The 21830-nt window shown below is 42.0% G+C and overlaps 1 protein-coding gene across 4 annotated transcripts in view; it reads right to left on the bottom strand.

Moving 5' to 3' along the window:
- ATP2A3 (ATPase sarcoplasmic/endoplasmic reticulum Ca2+ transporting 3) overlaps positions 1-21830 on the bottom strand; it is a 149284-nt gene that overhangs the window by 118010 nt on the left and 9444 nt on the right. The gene's annotated exons all lie outside the window — the stretch shown is intronic.

Raw genomic sequence — 21830 nt, 5'->3', positions numbered from 1 at the left:
AAGCTGCAGTGTGCAGTTTTCCTCCTCCATGATCCCTGTCTTCACAACTTGAGCTGCTCACTAGTCTTCCAGAAAGAAAGGGTTAATTTTCCAACATGCGCATATAATGGACTTTTGTGTTAAACCTATCAAGGAAAAAGCAACACACAGCTCATGCCACAATGCTGCACGGGTGAGGAGGACACCGTTTCAGCACCTGTTCTGAACACTGTTAGATCTTATCAAAGTAAGCTACTTGTGCTGGCAGACAGTTACAAAGACCAACCATCACACTTTGCTCTAGTGAGGTCTGCAAAAAATGTTTTAAAGAACCCCGTTAAAATTGTTAAGATAAAAATCCTAAGCACGTAATCTTTACTTGTGTTACTAACACCCACTCAAGGCATTACAATGACTTTAAAACACCTAATTTGCTTTTCCATGTTTGTTTGTTGACTTTTTGCATTTTACAGAGCTTGGACACAAAATTAATCTGGTTAATTTCACTGGCTTACATAGGTTCAATACAAATGCAGTTGTGTAGGGGTTCACAGCACTTCCCAGGAAGTGTTTGTTTAAAAAAAAATATTTTAAGAAAACAATTCAAATTGATCTTGCAACCACCTACGCACACAAGTAGCAGTACCGACTTGCTTTCTGTGATGTCCTATTGACTTTAGTGGGACTCTCAACTGCTGACAGTTAAATGTCGTAAATGTTAAAGCCCAAACAGCTTGAACGAGTTTCTCTCTCCTTCACCTGCCAAGATCAGGATTCAGCATTTTTCCTCTTACAGATTATGATTGTTGTCATTAAATGGTGCAAGGGAAACAGAGCCCAGAACTTGCCTGATAATGGAAAAGATGATCTTCAAATATTGTCATTTTAAAATTTAATAATTTGCGTTTAAGACCAAGTAGATTCCACTCAGACACTGGGTTTTCAAACAGGGTTGCATGTGTCCTCGGTTTATTTGTTTCATGAGACTATCTATTTGAAGGGGAGAAGGAAACTTTTTCCCCCCATCAGTTTAAGATTGTGAAATTTGAAACTTGACTGTTCTCATCTCTAGCTGATCCCCATCTGCTGATAAACAAAATTAGTTTTATAAAACATATCCGCCCTAACCCTCAATACTAGATACAGTCCAATCCTGACCTCCATGGGAGTTGATGTGCTTCTTTTAAGTTCACTAAAAATTTTAGTTCAGTTATGAAGAAGAACTTTTCTCCCCTCAACTGACCTCCCTCCCCACACACATATGCTTGCTTTTTCTGGTATCTGTTCTCAGAACATGGTCTATTTTCAGCAACCTTCTTGGATGGATTTTCATGGAAAATGAAATATACAGTGCACTTCGTTTAGATTATATCAGATGAAAAAAATGTCTGTGGCGTACAAAAGATCTGTTCTGCTGGATTGCCTGGGAAGGAAAGGGGGGGAGAAAAAATACTTTTAATGGTTTAATTCTCTGGGAATCATATATCTATACTTAAGAAACTTTTCTCTCTTGAGGCAAGAGATTTTTATATTGGTGAAACACTAGTTTATTTTGTTTTGTCTGTACTTGCCTCCCCCCCCCTAAAAGTTCTCACCACTGTTCCCATCATCTGGTGGTAGTGATAGTGCATGTAGGACATAGGTTTCAGAGTAGCAGCCGTGTTAGTCTGTATTCGCAAAAAGAAAAGGAGTACTTGTGGCACCTTAGAGACGAACCAATTTATTTGAGCATAAGCTTTCGTGAGCTACAGCTCACTTCATCGGATGTAGGACATAGGGTTATCTAAATGCTCAGGAGAGGTCTAGACCACAGTGTAGTTAAATGTTGGGGACCTTATCCATGCTAGCAATCTTACCAGTGGAGTTGCACTGATGGCCAGAGTAATGTTACCAGGTGCACCTAACTACCAGTAGGCACATAGGATTTGAATAATAAATTATACCTTAGCACCATCTATTCCAGTGTCTCCCTCAATGGCTGCCAATGCCCAACACTGCAGAGAAAGGCAAACACAGATGATAATGCACCTAGCTCACTGTGCAGCGTTGTACATGGCGTGGGGGTAGGGGTTCCTTCCTGACACCAGGTGGCTATTGGATCACATACTGGGGCAGGAGATTTAACAGAGTAACTGTAAATATTATTGGTTATAAGATTATCCAGTCCCAATTCTGCACAGTACTTTCAAAGTGATGCCCATGGTTTAAATCCTACCTACAAAAGGCTAAAATTGCTCCAATTCACCTTAGACGCTAGTAAAAGGACAGAGCTCTGCAGGGAGGAGCCTGTATTGACCTTTAGATAAAATCGAAAGCCTCTGGCCTCAAAAACTCTTAGTGGAAAACCTTGAACTTGTGAAAGATATAACCCCTCTGATCTCCTGTCCAAACCAAGTGGGTTCTAAATAGGATCCCCCCCCACTATCCCTAGACAGGCAGGTGCACAAAACAAAGGGCACATACACATCTGGAGGGGGGGGAAAAATTCTACGATCCTAGGGGGAAAGAGAGGGATCTGGAGAGAAAGGCCAGTTGCCAATTCTACAGAAAAACTAACTAGTTTTCAGCCAAAGCCCCATGGTTCTAGTGTAACAGAGGCCGTCATGGATTCAACACTACCCTATGCCTGACCCAGCCCATAGGTTAGATCTTTTAGACGCTCTTAGATACTAGATACTCTTTTAGATACTTAAAACCCAAAGAACAAGACAGGGATTCCCTCTCCCCACCCCACCCCCATTCTTCATGGAAAAGTTAATGGTGCTCACTCAACTTTGCACCGATACCATTAGTACCTAAAATACCTCACCCTTGGGAATGTTAACGCACGAGAAAATACAAGGAGATTGAATCAATAATAATAATTTTTAAAAACCCTTAGAAACCAAAATACCCCACATACCTTAGCAAACAAAAACCCCAGAAACTTAAGACCTCAATCTTGCCCTCAAAGAGGATTTTTTTTAAAAAAAATCCGATTTGTGAGCAGTAGCAAATGTTTCATTTCAACGTTGACACTGCAACTTTATAAGTGCTCTGCAGGTTTCCTGCCCGATACGCTGCACAGCTGGGTTGTTTTCATTTTTCCATTCACTCACCACATTTCCCTTATTTTAGACCCTTTGTTGACTTGGAGGTTACAAAATGGAACAAAAAAAAACTGGACAGACATGTAAAGTTTGCTAGGCAATTTGTAAGTACTTATCAAAATAACGGGCTCTCCCTTCCACCAGAGACTACTGCGGATACGTGTTTTCCCCCCACATTGTTTCACAGCAGGCGATCTAGCTGGAAAGTGACGAGACAGAATGAGCCAACACCACACATTTCAGTTTATTTTACACGTGGACCAGGACTCTGACAGGCATAGGAGACAGTGTGACTGTTGCTACCGATTAATCTTCAGATTAAGTTGCTCCATGTTGGATTGGTTTGTTTTCACCTCCTGAAGGTGAACGAAGGGATACAAGGGCATATTTGCATTTTCCCCAGCTAATTTTAACAATGATGACTGCAAACAGGCCTGTTTCCAAAATCAACAGGAATGGGCTCACATCGGAGGCTGCCCAGCTTTGCATCAATATCCACCCTCCTGAAAACTCAGGATTGCTGAAACGATCTAATGGTTATTTTCCCTCTGTCCAATTCACCGGTCTGTGCCTCTACCTACTAACCTGGGTGGTCAGCACCACTACCTCCCTCACATTTCCGCTACAGAATCATGCATTCAAAACGTCGGTTTCCTCTTTCCCTGGATCTTACAAATCAGCCATTTTCATTTGCCATTGGAGAGGACTTGTCCATGGCCACCACAAATGCATAGGCCAATAAAGGCATAACCTTGGTTAGAAAGGAGTGACCAGTTTAGACATCCAAGAGACTTCAGTGAGTTGCATATCCCCTTGATTCCCGCCACCTTTCTAAGGAGCAAATCGTACCTCCCAGCTCAGCAGCAGAGATACTGCAGTTTTGTTCTATGGGGGGGCAGAATTTGAAGGGCCGGAAGCTCCTGGACACTGGAACCCACATCCACAAGCTTACTCTATAGCTCTGCAGATCTGCCACGTCAGCCAGATTTGCCTTTGTGTATGGAGCGATAGGCAACCTCTCACACATTCAGAGGCCCTGGCTGCGGAAACAGAAATGAGACAACGTATACAGCATTCTTGCAATGCACGGTGATATTATTATTTTCTTTTTGCGGATACAGACTAACACAGCTGCTACTCTGAAACCAGAGATACATTCTATTAATTCACATTCATCATATGCTTCTCAATAGAGGAATGTGTGTGTATAAAACACTTTTTATTATTCACATGAGTGCGAAGCACTGCCTAATTGATGAATGCCGAAAACTTAACACCTTAACTAGCAGACAATTGTACAGAGGTGGGGGAAAGTGTGGGCAGCAAGGCATCCATCCTCAATTTTTAGTCACTGCTATAAGTTTGGTAACAAAGCACAAGAAAATAAGTCTCCTTCAATTCATCTAGTCACAAAGTAGGCAAGGGTCTGCTCCCCAGAACCAGAATTTAAAACGGGGCTCAACAGTTACTTGGGTTACACACAACATGATGCTGGGTCGTCGTCTGCAGGAACTGAAACCAAATTAATCTGGATCTAGAAGCGTCAGACCAGCATTAGCCAGATCACTGCCTAATCTCAGAAACCCAGGTTCCCTAACTTGAAAGCTGTGGCAGACTCTGTACATGCCTGCCTTTGGTAGCTAGTTCAAAGCACAACATTGCTAGGATCCATCCAACCTTGCAAGGTGCTGAGCACTTCCTATGGAGCACTTAAGTGCCCTCAGCTCCCACTGATGTCTTTGGAAGCCGAGGACGCTTAATGCTTTGCACAGTAAGGGCCTTTGATTTTAAGGCTAGGATCAACTGATGCTGTTTCTTTGTTACGTCTGAATGCAGAGACCGCACATCTGCAAATGAAGCTCATATGCACTGAATTAGTTGGCAAGGGGAACTTTCAGGGCTTAGCTAGACTTTTGACTGAGAGGACAATTTCTGAAGTTCAAATAATGCACAAACAATAAATAATAAAAGACCAAGACAGATGCAGGCTTGTTAATTTGTCAGGTTTATGAAAAAACGTCAGTAGACTAAGGCTGGCCCACAGCAGCAGAGAGCAATGTCCATACATAATACCAACAAACAAGGTTACATTATAAGCCAATGCACAAGGAGGAACAATGGAAGGCCGACACGGAAACTGAAACAAGCAAATAAGCTGGTTACACTAGCACAGGCTCCATTGACAAGACCAGCAGAATTAGTGCCCATGCCAGATGACTTGGATCACACATAGTACAGAAAGATGTTAGAGGCAATTGTTTTCACAGCTGTGGGAACTGTGCATGTGGGAGTGAGCATTCTGCAGTTACATGCCTCGGCCATGTCACCTTGTGACAGCTGATGTTTGATTTTAAACCAAGATCTGGGGGCTAGCCGCTTAGCTGGCACACATTAACTTTACAGACTTTGCTGATGCTCAGATGCTCAACGAAAAAAAAAAAATGTAACTGCCAGCGGTATTGCCAACAGCTTCATTTAAAAGGAGAGTCCGGCAGCTTCTGCATTAGTGGGACTCCCTGCTGTTCCGCAATACGGTATTACATAAATACCAGCTGAAGAAGAATTTGCCTTCACAAATCTTTTTCTACAGGGCACATCTTGTTTATGTGAGATGGCAAAGCTGCTTTGCAATTAATGCAAATAAAGATCCCGTATTTAGATATAATTTTCTCTTCTGCTTTATGTAGTCCCCATTCAGGTGTCACATAGCTGGATGTCCCCTTGTGCTTGAGAGAGAAGGAAACAGGACTGCGTATTATAGAAAGTTTAGGAATTTATTTGTTTTCACAAAAATGAAATTAAAGAAGGGGCAGATGGGTTGTGAAGCCACAGCGCTAGCTTATTCCACAACCCCGCTCAAAAAACAAGGAACCCAGAAGAGTAGCACACTTGAACCCGAACATCATACCTACCAAATTTTCAAAGTGATGTGAGAAGTTAGCAGCTTAGCCCCTGTTAAAGTTAATGGGAGTTGTGCTGGTAAAATCCCCACAGCTTTTGAAAATAAAGTAGAATGGAGGCAAAGGTATATTGCATTCGCCACTATACCATCTGCGTGTCATGTCACAACAAGCTGTCCCCAACGTAGGGTGGTCAAATGAATTCCTCAGTACTAGACTCCAGTGGCTTGTAACTCTCTCATCGCTTGTCCAAAATTCATCCTCAATCTGCCTGAACAGCGGCACCTTACACAGTGCCCTGAAAGGACAAAGTCCCTTTCTTTGCAAATGCCCAACTACACTGGATACCCTACACCTCGACCACCACAGACCTTGTATGAATTGCCCAGTCCAGAGGTCTGAGGCCAATTATCCAGCATAACTGCACTTCTTGGAACAAGATTTTCCACACTCTCCCGCTACCAAACAGAGTTTCAAAGCGACGTAACTATTAAGTCACAGCCCATGCAGCTACCCGGCATATTCACAGCGCTAGAACCCATGTCATTCACTCAGAACCCTCCGCCATCAAGATGTATTTTCACACGTCTGAAAAAGAGCATTCAGAATTCCCAGTCAGAGATTACGTAGTAGTGCCTGGGTTTCTGATCAAACAGAGGCCATCACGTAAAAACCTCTCTGTACACTTCTTCAGCCCTGAAGGGCAGTGCAGACAACCTGGCAACCATTTAAAGAGAGTGCTCGTCCTAGTCAATAATGCTTAGCATGCATACAGCATTAACTAATTAAACCAATTAAATATCTGCCCCTTTATTAACATGTTAAGTGACTTGTCCAAGGCTACTTTAGCAAGTCAGTGGTGTAGCAAGATTGGAACTCAGTTGTCCTAGACCCATCCTGTGCTAATCAGCTCAATTTTCTGAATGTCCCTGAAAAGCCCCACCTCAGAGAAGGGGTTAACCCTCTAGCACTTAGAACCACAAATATGTTTTCCTAATCCCACTTCATTTTGCATTTACCATGGAAATCAAACTTTTCACATGTCCCCACAAAGCTGAAAGGTTAAAATCATATGTTCGTTCCTTAAAATTTATTATCTTCCCTCCCCACCAACCCCATGATTAGAATGTACTAAAAATATGTAATCACTGAAAACACCAGGAAATACCAGATTCAAAAATACAAGCAGGCTAATGTCAGGGACAGGAACCAAGGGACACAGTGGACACAGTGAGAGCAAGAAGAGGATTTCCTTCTATAAAGTCACGCCGTCAGAACTGAGTACATAACAGTCAAAATATAACGATGGCTAAAACACAGAGCACAAGCTCTGACACTCCACTAGGCATCCCACACTGAGAAACATGCAACATTTCCTTGTTTTTATCCATTCTAATCCTTCCCAGTTTCTTCTCACTTCTAGCCCCTGTCATTGCAAATCCGTAAATTAGCACAGCTCTTCTTGTTCACGCAAGAAAGGAAATTTACATTTAATTAGGTCCTTTTATTTGAATACCAAACTGTTTTATAATTTTTAATATATTAGAGGAACTCACAAATGGTTTCATCTGCTATGGGAACATAGCTACCACTGGGGTGGAACTTGGAAGCTGTTAATGACATATAGCAATATAAACAATGATAAAAAGAAGAATAGTATCATTTAAACTTCAGGCAGTAGGGGAATTGTAGGTTGGCAGAACATAGTTATCTAAATTAGAATCTGGCTAAGACACTGACTGGGTTTACAACTCCTACTCTTGGCAAAAAGTGTAACAGTCTTTAATGGCCACAAGTGGCCAGGATCTCAGTTATGACCAATCTGATACTGCATTCCCCAGTTCACGGACTCTTCCACCACGAGTAGTCAACGGCAGAAAGAGCCAGTTTTACCACTGCCGTAAGTGGAACCCAGCTCCATTAATGTTAGGTCATTGATATCTAGCCAGTTTGCTGACGTTACTGGAGATGCACCTGGTTACATCAGCAGCAGATTCGGCCCAAAAGTCTGAAAATGACAGCAAAATAAAGATGACAATTTCTAGGAATTTTCATGTTGGTTTCCACCCCCAGTCTCTTTATACTGTGAAAGTTAACCGACGCTAATTCTGGACAAGAGGTTGATGGCCTAGTGAAAGCCAGTGCGAGGCGAGCTTACTTCAGGAGAGAAAATAACTTTCCTCATCAGTAAAATGTTAGATTAGGGACAGATTTTTAACCCCTTCTTCACACTTCTCAACAACATTGACCTCACTGATGTGTCTGACTCACGTGAACAGTCCCGATAACTGCAATGGGACTAGTCAAGTGAGTAAAGGGTTCAAAGTCTGCCCCTTAATAAGAATTATTAATAAAAAGCCAATTTATTGACTTCATTCCCCTAACTGGGCTACCACGACACTTGTCAAAGTGTTAACCACATCTTATAAACAGGCCTAAGCTTGACCTTGAAATCATATGCATGTAATAGCTTTCTGCCAATGCACACTGGCTACTGCATGGCTGTTAACAAGACTGGCAAGGCAGCATTAAAGAAAACTGGATGGATTTTTCACAGCATGGGAAAAGGTTTGGTCTTTGCAGCATTCCTTTAAATGGTTAAAGCAACAGGACTAAACCACGACTCAGGAGCATTTCTCGCACACAGAGGCACACGTCATGGAAATACTCAAGTAACCACATTTCTCTTTACAGCTTTTCAGCTCTAGTTACGGAACATTTCTGGACTTGCAATTTATACCTTTGCTACTCGTTTTATAAAGTGATTATTGGAGCAGTCGGTAATAAGTTGCAACAGATTTTGGCCCCCCCCCTTTTTTTTTTTAAATGGAGGTCACTGTTACAGATCTCACTCCCAGGACCAGCAACATTAAGAATTTAAAAAAACCACGTGAACAATAATAAATGGGGTGGAGGAGTATTGGTCTGTCACTGGTTTTTTTGTGCCTTTAGTTACCTTGCCCCCAGCCCCAATTTGTGTGCAATCACTTCATATTGAAAATTCAGCCTTCCATGCACACTCAACAATGCAGCCATGCCCCCACCCCACCCCTCAGCCAATTGCTCATGGGGTTTTGCACTTTCCTTCCCCTAATCTCTGGGGAGCGGGGAAGCTGCCCTTCTATCACTCTCCATCCCCAGCCCGTCTCTCTCCTCAGGCTCCTAGATCCTCCCCTGTTCAGACCCTCCTGACAGTCTCCCACCCTGTCCTGCCCCAACGTCTTTCCAGGATTCCCCACAGTCTCCTGCCCAACTGCAGCCTCCTGCTCTTTCCCCTCAATGTTTTCCCATCCTGCCCTGATTCAAAGTCCTTTGCATTCTCCCCCTCATCCCTGCCACATTCCTCCATCCTAACAGCCGCCCTGCCTTCTCACTTTCTCCTGCCTGGGACATACAGGTTGAGTAATTTCAGGTTTCAGAGTAGCAGCCGTGTTAGTCTGTATTCGCAAAAAGAAAAGGCACCTTAGAGACTAACAGGCAGCCAGCTTTAGGGAGGGCAGCCCGGCTTCGATCCCACTTGGAGACCCAAAGGGAAGGGGCAGCCATTTATATATTATAAAGGGCAAAAAGCAATGAAAAAACCCAGCTTTTTCCAGACAATCATGGGGAGCTTTAAAAACTCCAACCTGTAATCGTGGTTCTCAATAATATCATGACAGCTGGCAACTCGGTATCACCTGCAGCTCTGAGAAAACTATAAAGTCAGTCCAGCAAATTAGTCAACTCACAAGCTTTGTCCCTCCCCTTCCAATTGCCTCTCTCTGTGGGACAGGCTTTGCTAACTAGTTATTAAAATAAACCACATCAGACAAACTGTCCTAGAAAACAGCACTCTCCTATCTCACTCACTCTCTTTCTCCTATTACAATTAGAGCAAGTGCCACGTGCCAGTCAGTTTCCAGTGCACCATGCTGGGGGGTTACACAAACTCACTAACAACAAATGTAATTAAAATAAAAGTATGATTATAAACTCTTTGGGGCAGGAACCATCTCTTTGTTCTGTGTTTGTACAGTACCTAGCACAATGAGACCCTGGCCTTATACGCACTACCACAATACAAATAACAAATAATTTTGAGCACCAGTGTTTAAAAGATACCTGCTTGCCCCTCCCAAATGGCATCTGCGAAGTCAATGGTGAGATACCGATGATCTGCTGGACCCCATTTCTACCCCATAGCTCCTTAAAAACAAGATACTGAGACTCCATAGTTGTGTGCTGTAGCTCCCACTCCCTATGAGCGTCTTTGAGTACATCTATAGAACATTGGGTGCACACTTTAGGGCTCATCTACATGCGGAAACTTTAAGAATAAGAGCGTCCACCTGTGGAGTTATACGGGTACAATTATACTAGAATAGTTGTACCAGTAAATTTCCCCATGTACACAACCCCTTCCTAAACCAAAATTTTTAAAGCCCCCCAGGGGAATAATTTTAATGGGAATTGAGCATCCAAATGCCCTAAACCGTTTTGAAAGTTTCAGCCTTTAAGACCCATCCCCACATACTCTTTGTTCAGTATTAAACCCAGGGAAGGATTCTTTGGAGGAAATCTCTTTTCAGATTGTTTCAGGTACCTGGTCAGGAATCTGGAGAGGAAGTCCTCAGAAGACTATATCCTCCTGCTACAAGAGTATACAAATCGGAAAGAGAGGGAGGTATGGGAATCCCCAGAGACAACATCTGAGAGACTATTCACACCATAGAACTTGTAAAGAAGTTCAGCTACAGCTAGTCAGCTGTGAACTTCAAAGCCTTAGGGTGGAGTGAGGACATGAGTGCCATGCATTCCCACTTGCTAATTAAATACAAACCTACTATGGTGGCTGCGTAGAAGAGATGTGCAGGAAACTGACACCTACATTAGACCTTCTGGGCCAGCTCCCACCCACTGTGTTCAGTGTGCTGAACAAACATGCAACGTGTGTGTGTGTCGTGACTTTTTAGAGATCTAGACCAGCACTTCTAGTAATCTCTTAGTGCTCCCTACTAGACACTCATCTGCAGGGAAAAATCACCTGGGTTAACAGCTCTTGAAGGTCAAGAATGAGAGAGAGAGTGTCTTGCCCCTCAGGGCTCTGCCAGAGCAGCGCAATAACCACATTGGGCAAGCCCTTGATACAACGGCCATTCTCAATGTCATAAGCACTATGGGCCAGATTTTCAAGAGAGCTCAGCACCCAAGAAGCTGAGGCTGTTTAAAAATCTGGCCAGTTATTTTGATGCTTCAACGGGGACTAAGTTATTCTGAAAGTTCGGCTCAGCAATTCACGATGTTTCATATCATCACAAGAGGACTGTGTGATGCATTTTCTTGGAGGGGATAGCAGGCGGTTTAACACGCTAGTTTTTTGACATAGCAATATTTGCACTGAATCCCAACACTGTCCTCCTCAAAAAGCACCAAGAAAGGTCCTTTTTTTTGGTGTGTGCTTTAGATACAGTTCTTAAATCTTTCCCACCATCATCAGCCTCTACCTATTTTGAAAATATTTTAAAGAGCTGATTTTTCCGGAGTTGCTGAGCTCCTCCAGATCTCGCTGACTTCAAATGGAGCTGTGAGCACTCAGTACCCTGAGACCTGATGCAAAGCACATGGACTCCTAGTGACCTCAACCAGGCCTTTGGTTTGGGCATTTGAACGAACCTCACCTTGTTAACGCATTGTTCATATTGGTGTTTCTGGAATGGTAGATGTGCTATAAAAGGCCCAAAACAGCAGCCAGTTTACTATAGAAAGGATCCTGCTTAGAATTTCAGAGCCTGAAGAACATTTCTAAGCGATGACAAGGGTTAACCCCGACTGAATTCTATTTGTTCGTGTTGGCTGTGGGGAAAATGTTGCCTACTCCCGGATGTCTACTTTATAACCAGGGTTATCCAATATATCCCATTGTTAGAACCTAATAAGTGAAAGCATCTTTGTGTTATGGCTAGAACATAACACACAGGAAAACGTCTGATCGCTTACAAGTCAAATGGATGTTACAGGCTTGTTTTATGAAATTTGTAGATGTTCAGTTCAGCTCCCATCATTAGACACCAGTGCAGCAAAGGGGAAAAAAAACAGTTGTTTGGAAAGTTGTAGAGTGCTTGTGGATAACAGGTGCAGCCAAAAATACAAGTACATGCTGTATGTATTGTAACAGGGTCGGGCCAGATGGCTATAGGAGAGTAACAGAAGGCAGATATATTAGCCCCAGGCTAAGTAGGTCCCTTTTCCCAGGGTAAGGTAACAGGGAAGCTTCCAGAACAATCAGGAACCTTCTGGAGACAATTAAGACAGGCTGATTAGAACACCTGCAGCCAATCAAGAAGCTGCTAGAATCAATTAAGGCTAATCAGGGCACCTGGGTTTTAAAAAGGCGCTCACTTCAGTTTGTGGTGTGCGCGTGAGGAGCTGGGAGCAAGAGGCACGAGGAGCTGAGAGTGAGAACGCAGACTGTTGGAGGAGTGAGGTGTACAAGCATTATCAGACACCAGGAGGAAGGTCCTATGGTGTGGATAAAGAGGAGGCCATGGGGAAGTAGCCCAGGGAGTTGTAGCTGTCGCACAGCTGTTCCAAGAGGCACTCTAGACAGCTGCATTCCACAGGGCCCTGGGCTGGAACCTGGAGTTCCAGCAGGCCCGGGTTCCCCCCAAATCCTCCCAACTCCTGGTCAGACACAGGAGGAGTCGACCTGGACTGTGAATTCAGAAAAACGGCCAAGCTGAGGGCTGCCGTGAAGCTCCAAGGCAAGCAAATCCACCAATAAGCGCAAGACCCACCAAGGTAGAGCAGGAACTTGGTCACAGTATCCATAAACAGTATTTCAATGCCAGACCACTTATGCCATTTATACCAGTGACTTGTAAAATAAGCCTTGCAATTTATTATACCCAGGCTAGAACCATTTTTGCAGCATTTCGTCCCCCTAACATTTCTGCTTGCTAACACAGCTTCAGACCATGGTCCAGCACAATCTTGCCTGCATAAAATTCTGGAGCACATATGTGGTTTGCAGCTTCTTAAAGATATGTTGCCATCGAGATTAGAGTCAAGCTGGATAATTCTTCCCTCCTATCAGAATCCGCATAGGAATTCTGAGTGTAGCGAACAAGGCGCTGATCCTGCAAAGGGACTCCAATCAGCGTACAGCCCCATTGCAATATCAGGACAAGGTTTATACATAGAGAGGTTTACAAAGAGTCACCGGACATAACAGCTCCCACACCCACCCTCTGCCTCCTGAGGATATTTCTGTCTTTCAAATTGTATATTAAGGCACAGTCAAGTGGCCCAATCACTTCAAAAGGATGGAACTAGCTAACAGGGATGTGCTGGCGCCATAAATTTCTTGACTCAGATAAAAATATCCTTAAAATCGGGGATGTTCAGACGGTAGATATTTGGTTCAATTCCACCTCTATCAGACACAGATGTTGCTGAAGAAAGCTCAGTAGCAGTTGGGGTGGAGTAATTTTAATGGAAATGAAATTTCTTTTTGCAGGAAAAAAAAAGTATTTTAATGAATGGGATGGAAAAAAACAAACCCAATATTTTTAAAACCAAAAATGGTTTTCAAAAACCTTCAATTTTGCACTGAAAAACCTAACCCTTTTTGTGGGAAATTTTTAATGACCGTTTACATTCTATAAATTTTCCTCCAAAAATCACTGGTGTTTTTTAAACAAGTTCTAGAGAGAACTTTTGGGAGAGTCACCAGAAACACAACTCACTTGCCTAAAACGGGGAATCTATCAAATCGAAGTGATTAAAAAAATAAACCAAACCAAACCATCTTTAATAAAACTAAGAGTAAGCAGACATGCAGTTGTTTGGAGACAGCAGAGTAAAAATTACTAGAAGTAGGTGGGAAACATGTTGAACAATTGGCTCAGGGTGCAACATTAATATAGACAATCTCTCACATAATAAAGAGTCAAGGTCATTAGACAGGAATTTATTGTTTTGTTATGGATACTTTACATGACCTATGCAAATAATGCAGTTGTGTGGACCATTGCAATATAATCCATTTATCCCCCAAACTCTGTTTCTATAAGTATTCAGTTTACCTGCAGATGACATCATCACATTGTTGTATGCAAATTTCTTACTTTGTAACTGACTTGCTTGACTCTTCCATCAATAATTTCAAGTGTTTTTGCAAACATTAATGAATTAATACATCACCAGAGTGCTGAGAGACACTCTTGTCTGTAAAGTGGCAAAACTGAGGGACAGTACAGGGAAATGACTTGCCAACCCAACAGGTCAGTCATAGAGCTGGGATTAGAATGCTGATCTCTTGACATCTCACCTTGTGCTTTAACCACTATATCATACTTCTCTCTCCAGTTATGATGGAGTTGCAATCTCCACAGCTGACCCAGCAAGTAAGTTCATTCTAGTTCTGATTCTAGAACTCTAACTGAAGAAGTGGGTTCAGATCCACAGATCTGAAGGTGAAAAACACTCATCATATTGTACCTAATGCACACAGCCCTCAGCATTTCAGATCCAACAGGCTGAAGTTTATTAAAGTTCGATTTTGCTTCACCGGGATAAGTGTAAACATTCTTTTGAGAAATGGCCCTGTACAAAGCGTTTTGCTGAACCTGGGCTAAGTTTACCAACCCCTCCTCAGAGTTACAGGAAATAATGGTTTCAAACCACGATGGGTTAAGAAACCAAATTCTCAAAGCAAAACAGCCATAAATGTTGGGATGTGCATAAACTGGCTCAGAGTCACAAAGGTGTCAGCAAACCCAGTCTGAGTTTAGAAGGCACCCCAAGACCTGGAGAGTGCCACATGGTCTGGCATTTTATCAAAAATATTTTGTATAGCTCTCTTCACGATGGTCTCAAGACAAGCAGATTTTCATAAAAAATAGGTGGAGTTTTACTGGGCAACACTGTGCTACTAACGTAAATTAACAAAGTAAGTATGGGGAAGAACGGCCAACAGCAGAAGAAAAATTAACACTAGTAACTCCACACACCCACAGACCCTACATGCACAAATGGCTATTTACAATAATGCAACTAATTACTTCTTTCCTAATTCATATAGTATATGTTAAAATGCTGCAGCACTGAGACAGAAATGAGAGATTTTAAGTTTTCTGAGGTTAGCCTCTTCGCAAATAATTTTTTCTGAAAACATAAACCAAGACAGGTATTATCAAGTGGAAAAAGAAATCAAAACCTGGATTTTCTGTTGCCCGATTAGAGGAATAGAGTTTAGTATCTACGTAGATTTTCAGGCACTCAAGATGTTTTAATGCATCAGCATTTCTCCTGAGGGAAGAGATTGGGGGGGGAGGGGGCATGTTTATGAATCAGACTGTTCAGCGTGTGCTTTGGGGGTGGAAAAGGTGGGCGATGCACAGAGGAATGGAGAGCAGAGTTGGATGAGTCAGAAAATGAAAAAAAATGGTGCTTTTCCTCTTCCTACTAGCATCTCAGGAAGCTAAATATTTTAGAGTGATACAGAATCTCTTACTGTCGAGAGAGAGTCTGAATGTAACCTTGGCTGGTTAGTAATTGCCTATCATTAATTCAATATGTTAGCAAATATATATAACGTAGGCTATATTATATATAACACACACATGCATACTCAACTATATGATGTTAGAAAGAAAATAAAATGAGTTCATCTAAAAGTCAAGTGCATCCTGCCACTGCTTCTTACAAACTTAACCTCTGTGTCAATCTGTTTTGTTTTCTTAACAGCTCAAAGCTGTGCTGATGTTCGAACAGCATAAAACCAATACAGTTCATCACACAACCCTATCCATAAATGCATGAATATCAACAGAGAACAGTGATGTTGTTGCAATACCATGCCCCTCTATTTCAAGCCTTGGTTCTGATGGGTATGTTTCCTCTGTCATCTTTCTCCCCTCTTAGTCCCCAAGAAGCAGGATCTGGCACACTTAGCCACCATCACCATTTCAAACACTAAGCAGAATTCCTCTTTCCAAACAAAACCCAGAGTCAGAAAAATCAAATTATAAAGATAAATCCCAACTAATTAATATGAAAACTTCTTTGCACCACTATAGGGCTATGGTCATGCTTAAGAGTAATATTATTAGTAATAAATAAGCTTGGAAGGATAAGATTGTTGTCACTAAATGTCAGTAAACACTGATTTCACCATACACACAGACAAAACAAGGGGAAAAAATTTCCATTGATGATCACTGAAATTTACAGGTAGACAAAGAAAGAAAAATACTGATATTTATTTTGTGTATTTTGATATGTGATGTCAACAGTGTGTGTTTTAACATTACAAAGCTTTAATTTTTTGAATCTCAGTGTCCACTGTCATTAATTATTGCTTGAGCCTTCTTCCCCATAATAATTTCCTACAACTGCAAAAGTTTACATTGATAAAAATTGAAAAAAATGCTTAAAACTCATAATTTTGTGCAGCTGTGAAAACTGCAATTGATAACCGTGAACATTGACTTTTCCTGTTGAAATTAAAAATCAAATTCTGCCAAGGCTAGTAATAAAGCCTTTTGCTGAAATGTGCCAGGGTTTAGAAAATTCAGGCGTAGATTTCAGCATGCATCCACTGGATGATTCCAGTAAAGAAGCTGATGAATAAAACCACGGGGATGACCAGAGAAAGAGTCTGAACAAGCAGATTTATTTATTTCAAATTAAAAGTTGATGAAATAATGATTTTCCCATTTGCCAGAGGGACTCCTGCATCCCAACAAAATCATTTATACAAAACACATTAGGGCCCCATCCTGCAAACATTCAAGTACATATGTGACTACACTCACACCCCACTGAAGTCAACGACTAATGATGGGAGCAAAATTATACATATGCCTAAGAGTTTGCAGGACCAAGCCCTAAATTTGTGCCTATTTTCAAATAGGAAAACTATTTAGATTAAAAAATAACATTAATCTTCCTAAACAAACAGTTGTTTGGGACCCGACTGTCCATCATGTAACTCCACTATAATTAACTAAGTTACGTCAATACAATAGAGTAGTGAAGGGGTGTATCAGGCCTTTGGTTTTAAACCTGGAAAGATGGCAAGAAATATTTTTGCATTTCTATCACATTCCATACCATGCATTCTAGAAACAGTAGCTCATTATAATAGATTTGCATTTTTTTTAAAAGAATCTGTGGTTTAAAAGCAATGGCGGAAGGAGGAGGGAATTATCTGGACCAGACAAGTGGAAACACTGCAAAGTATTCATTTGTTAAGATTTTGTTTGCAGATTCCCAAGCACTTTTACAACTGCAATGGTGAGATCTGCATCTTTTGTAAGTTGCTTTGCAGAAAAAACAACAATGATGATATTATGAAACAAGAACACAACCCCCTCCCCTTTTTTAAAAAACAAAAAGGCCCCATAAATCCATATCTTATAGTTTTGCTGCCACGCCACTAATTGGAGATATTTAATACACAGGTCCTTTCTCCATTTCTTCCTACAAGTTTAAATGTGAGGACTGGAATTGAAAAAACAATTTTATGCTAAAGAAAGATATTATTATTAAACATAAAATGCAACCACCATTGATAGCGCTTTAGATTTAAATGTTTGGGCTCAGCTACAGATGTTATGGCTCTGAAAAGCCTCAACAGCACAACAATATACCTATAGAGGGAGAAAAACAAGAAAACAGGCCTATAATGTTTATTAGAAGGTTCTTTATCCGATGGATTATGTATCTATAGTTTAGATCACGATACACAACAAAACTGGCAGTTTGATTTCAGGTTTAGAAGGAAGCAAAGGATATGAAACAGGGGGATGAGAAAGTGAAACCAGCAAGGGTAAAGGAGGGTTGCTCTTGCAATTAAAGCATCAAAACGGGAGTCAGGAAAGCCAAGCTCTGCTCCCCCACCACCATGAAAAAAAACAACCCTGCCTTGCTATGCAACCTTATGCAAGTCCCTTAACCTCCCCATGCTTTAGTTTCCCTCCATCCGTAACATGTAACACAGGGATGTGGCGAGCTATATTGGTGTTTGCAACACACTTTGAGAGCCGCAGGTGCAAGATGCTGCTGAAGGGCTACTTTAAAGTGATTTTATATATTACCCTCCACAGAGCCACTCACCTTGGCCCCGATTTAGGAGAGCCCTTCAGCCTATGCTCAACTTTAAGCACAGGCTTAAGGCCCATCAACTTCACTGGGACTTAAACACGTGATTAAAATAAAGCAAGAGCTTACGTGCTTTCCTGCATCAGGCAGTAAAACAACAGGTGTGGTAATACTGCAGCGGAGCAGCGCTTCAGCCCACATGGAGCAGGCTCTGTAGTGTTCGCAAAGCATCCCAGGGGCTTGGGTACAGCTCCCCTGCCCCGACTCCCTGGCTCTCTCCAGCAAGGCAGCACAGGGGTACGGCCCTTCATTGTGACAACTCATCTGGAAGGAGTTGGGGCATCATTACTCTCCCCTTTCTGCCACAATCTGTTCCTGATAGGTGCAGGTGATCTGGGTTTCTCCCTCTCACCTCAAACTGCTCTGCACAGATGCTGCATTGGTGGCATAGAAGATAAAGATTTTGGCTGCTGACCACTGGGATAACACAAATCCTCTTCACCCTAGTTAATTCCAATGTCAATATCTAACTTCTCCATGTTAGGTAACATGACAATTTATCAAATCAAACCCTACATGTAAAATTATTATCCTAGGATGACTTCTCCGGTTATACCAGACCCAACACTTTCAAATCTGGGTTCCTAAAGTTAACTTCCTACATTCATTCTGAGGCACCGTAACTAAAAGTGGCCTGTGGGATTTGTGAGTGTTCAGCACCTCTGAAAAAGACCAGGATACTTTTATTCGGATTGTCTAAAAACATGGATTAAGTAGCCTAACGTAAGACATCTAGGTTTGAAAATTTTGGCCCAAATTTTTAACAATACAAGTTTTACAGGGTGCCCTCCTGCATAACTTTCTAAATATGCCTTTCTGGTAATAGCTTGTGAGATCCATCAGTAAGATATGAGTACTGGAAATAACAAGTCCAGGCACATCTAAGGGTTCCACAAATGATCACAAACTTCAGTTTCACTTTTATGGTTGCCTTGTCATCTTTACAGCTTCTCAGCACTTGTGCCTCACATTACAACTCACTGTTTGCATTATGAATAGTGCCCTGGGTTAAGATTTACAGCAATAGAATATTGCCCAAGGAGCCAAAAATGTACTGGGTGTCAAAGAGCGCTCACAGCCTTCTGCTTCTGACAGAAACACAATCAAGGCAGGTCGCCTATCTAAAGGGCAATATTAAATAGCTATTGCTTGATAGAATTAATGAAATCCAAGGACCACTTAATACTCTGCCTGTTCTCTTAGCTTATAAATCTTTCTGTTTATCAGCCTCTTTTGCTTTTGGAAGCACAGCACCCCTGGGCACCTACAATGCTGTACGTTGGGACCCCAAAGTGGATCATGACCCTATTTTAATGGGATTGCCAAGGCTGGTATTAGACTTGCTGGGGCACAGGACTGAAGCCGAAGCCCCACGGCCTAGGGCCAAAGCCAAAGGCTTCAGCCCTTGTCAGTGGTGCTAATGTTACATGCCCCCGCCCAAGGCAGAAGTCCTTGGGCAGCTCTAGCCCCCGACCACCCAGGTGTGACAGGCCTTGGGCGGGCTAAGGGTTTCGGTCCTCCCCTCCTCCTGGGTCATGTAGTAATTTTTGTTGTCATAAAGGGTCACAGTGCAATGAAGTTTGAGAACCACTGCTCTATTGCCTGAATCAAAGTCATATTTATTGACCTAAGCAGACTCTCATTAACATCAGTGAACTTTGGATCAGGCCACTCCTGCCAAATCGGTACCGCAAGAGGGTAAAATTATCATAGAACCCAGGTATTTTTCTCACTCAGTACCGAAGGACATTTTAATATATTCCCACATGTGTCCATGTGAATGCACAGAACGGTTTGGCAAGACATGGTAAGCAGCAATTATTTATAATTACTTGTCAGATTTTCAAGGAGTAAGACGAATTTCCATGAAAATAGGAAGACAGTATCTAGAACCAGAGCCAGTGGAGTTCCTTATTTCCTGCTGAATGAAGTGTGCTTCAAGTGCTATTCCGCACTCAACACCCAAGGATGCTCCTGAAGTCGATGGTAATTCTCCTTTACATGAATGGTTCCCCCAACCATTATCCCCACAACACTCTAACAGAGACAAATCCTCAAATTCATTGATTGCAATGAGATTTCTGCAGATTATTGAGCAGGAAGGACTTCAGGATTTGACCCTAAATGATTTGATTTAATCGAAGGAAAGCAAATTGCCAAACAACTCAAGTTCTGACTTTGACAATTAAATAGATACCTGCAAAACTGGATGGCAATTTTACCAGTGAAACAGGTAACATTGTGTAAACATAGCTGTAAGGATTTGCATATATTCCATGCCTATTTTTTTTTTATAAAAGGGAATAAAGATGCAATGGGGCAACACCTACCAGAATTTATTTGGACTGAACTTTCCTTAACCTAGAAACATGAAGATCAGATTAAAGGGTGCTAGAACCAGTGGTGTTGGAATGAGGGGTGGTGGGGGTGCTACCACAACTCTTGGCTTGAAATGGAAACAACAAACACCAGATACTTGGTTGCCATCAGCAGCCGCACCCCCTCCCCGCACTACAAAAATTGTTCCAACACCCCTGGCTAGAACTTAGAAGCAACAAGAACCAACTCAGATCTGTTGGTGATCTTGAACTCCCGTTGTATTGAAGAAACTAAAATAAGGCCCTTGAAATCGGTAGGCCAAATTTACTCCTAGTGTAACTCCACTGAAATTGATAACATTACATCAAGGATAAATGTGGACTAAGTTCTTCCACCACACACAAGATCCTCAGCTGGCATACAACGGCTTAGCTCCATTAGAGACAATGGACCTACACCAGTACTACTCTAGCCCTATATTTATAATTCAAACAACCTGAATAGATTTTTATCATGAGAAGTCTGTTAGAAATGGCTTCTTCCTCCCAAGCCCAAATCAACTGCAAAAGCATCAAGAGTGGGCTTTCCAAGGTGTGAATCTATCAGAGCAGAACTCCCTTGTCTGCATTCACTAACAGTTTTTCTGAGTTTTTTTTTCTTTTTTGATAGAAACATAAAAAATGTGCCAATGTTCAAAAACTGTCCTTCAAATTTAGTCTGATTTACAGCATAACCCATCCACGCCCTACTTGCCATATCCCCACCACTAGAGTCTCTCCATCATCCACTGCAACTCCACCCATCCAGAGCTATGTGAAAAGTAACTGACATATGCAAATACTGCTTAGGGAGGAGCCGATCTTCTAGGGAGCCTCCTAAATTAAACAAATATTGATTTGGGTGGATTACACTCTCCTTGCCCTAATGCTCAACAGAGCAACCAATCCTTCTCCATCTCCCAAGCAAGCCTCTCTCTCCCCTTGTCCCACAAATGACCTGCTTTCCCAGTCCTTACTCTGCTGATCAAGGTGTGTTCATTTTATTTACTGTTTCCATAGGCAATATTTTTACGAAACCAAAAAGCTCTCTCCTTAATCAATGTTTAACAAATAACCAATTCCCAGCCTATCTAATCACACAGGTACCCCGGCCCATGCCTTAACCCCAACCCCGACCCGAACCCCAACCCATTCCCCCATTAGCCTAATCATACAGCTGGCCTTCCATTATAAATTACCCCAGTTCTCCATAAACTTCTCTTGAAGACAAAGGTAACATCCTGTATCCTTTCATCCACACCCATGTCCCCTTAACCTAACAGCCCTCTCCAAATCTCTTAATCCATATATCCCTCACCCTGCTGCCCATTATCCTACACACACAGGTCAAAGCACCTCTC

This window comes from Chelonia mydas, chromosome 17 (genome assembly GCF_015237465.2).
Source record: "Chelonia mydas isolate rCheMyd1 chromosome 17, rCheMyd1.pri.v2, whole genome shotgun sequence".
NCBI lineage: Eukaryota > Metazoa > Chordata > Testudines > Cheloniidae > Chelonia > Chelonia mydas.
This window is presented reverse-complemented; position numbering and strand designations above follow the sequence as displayed.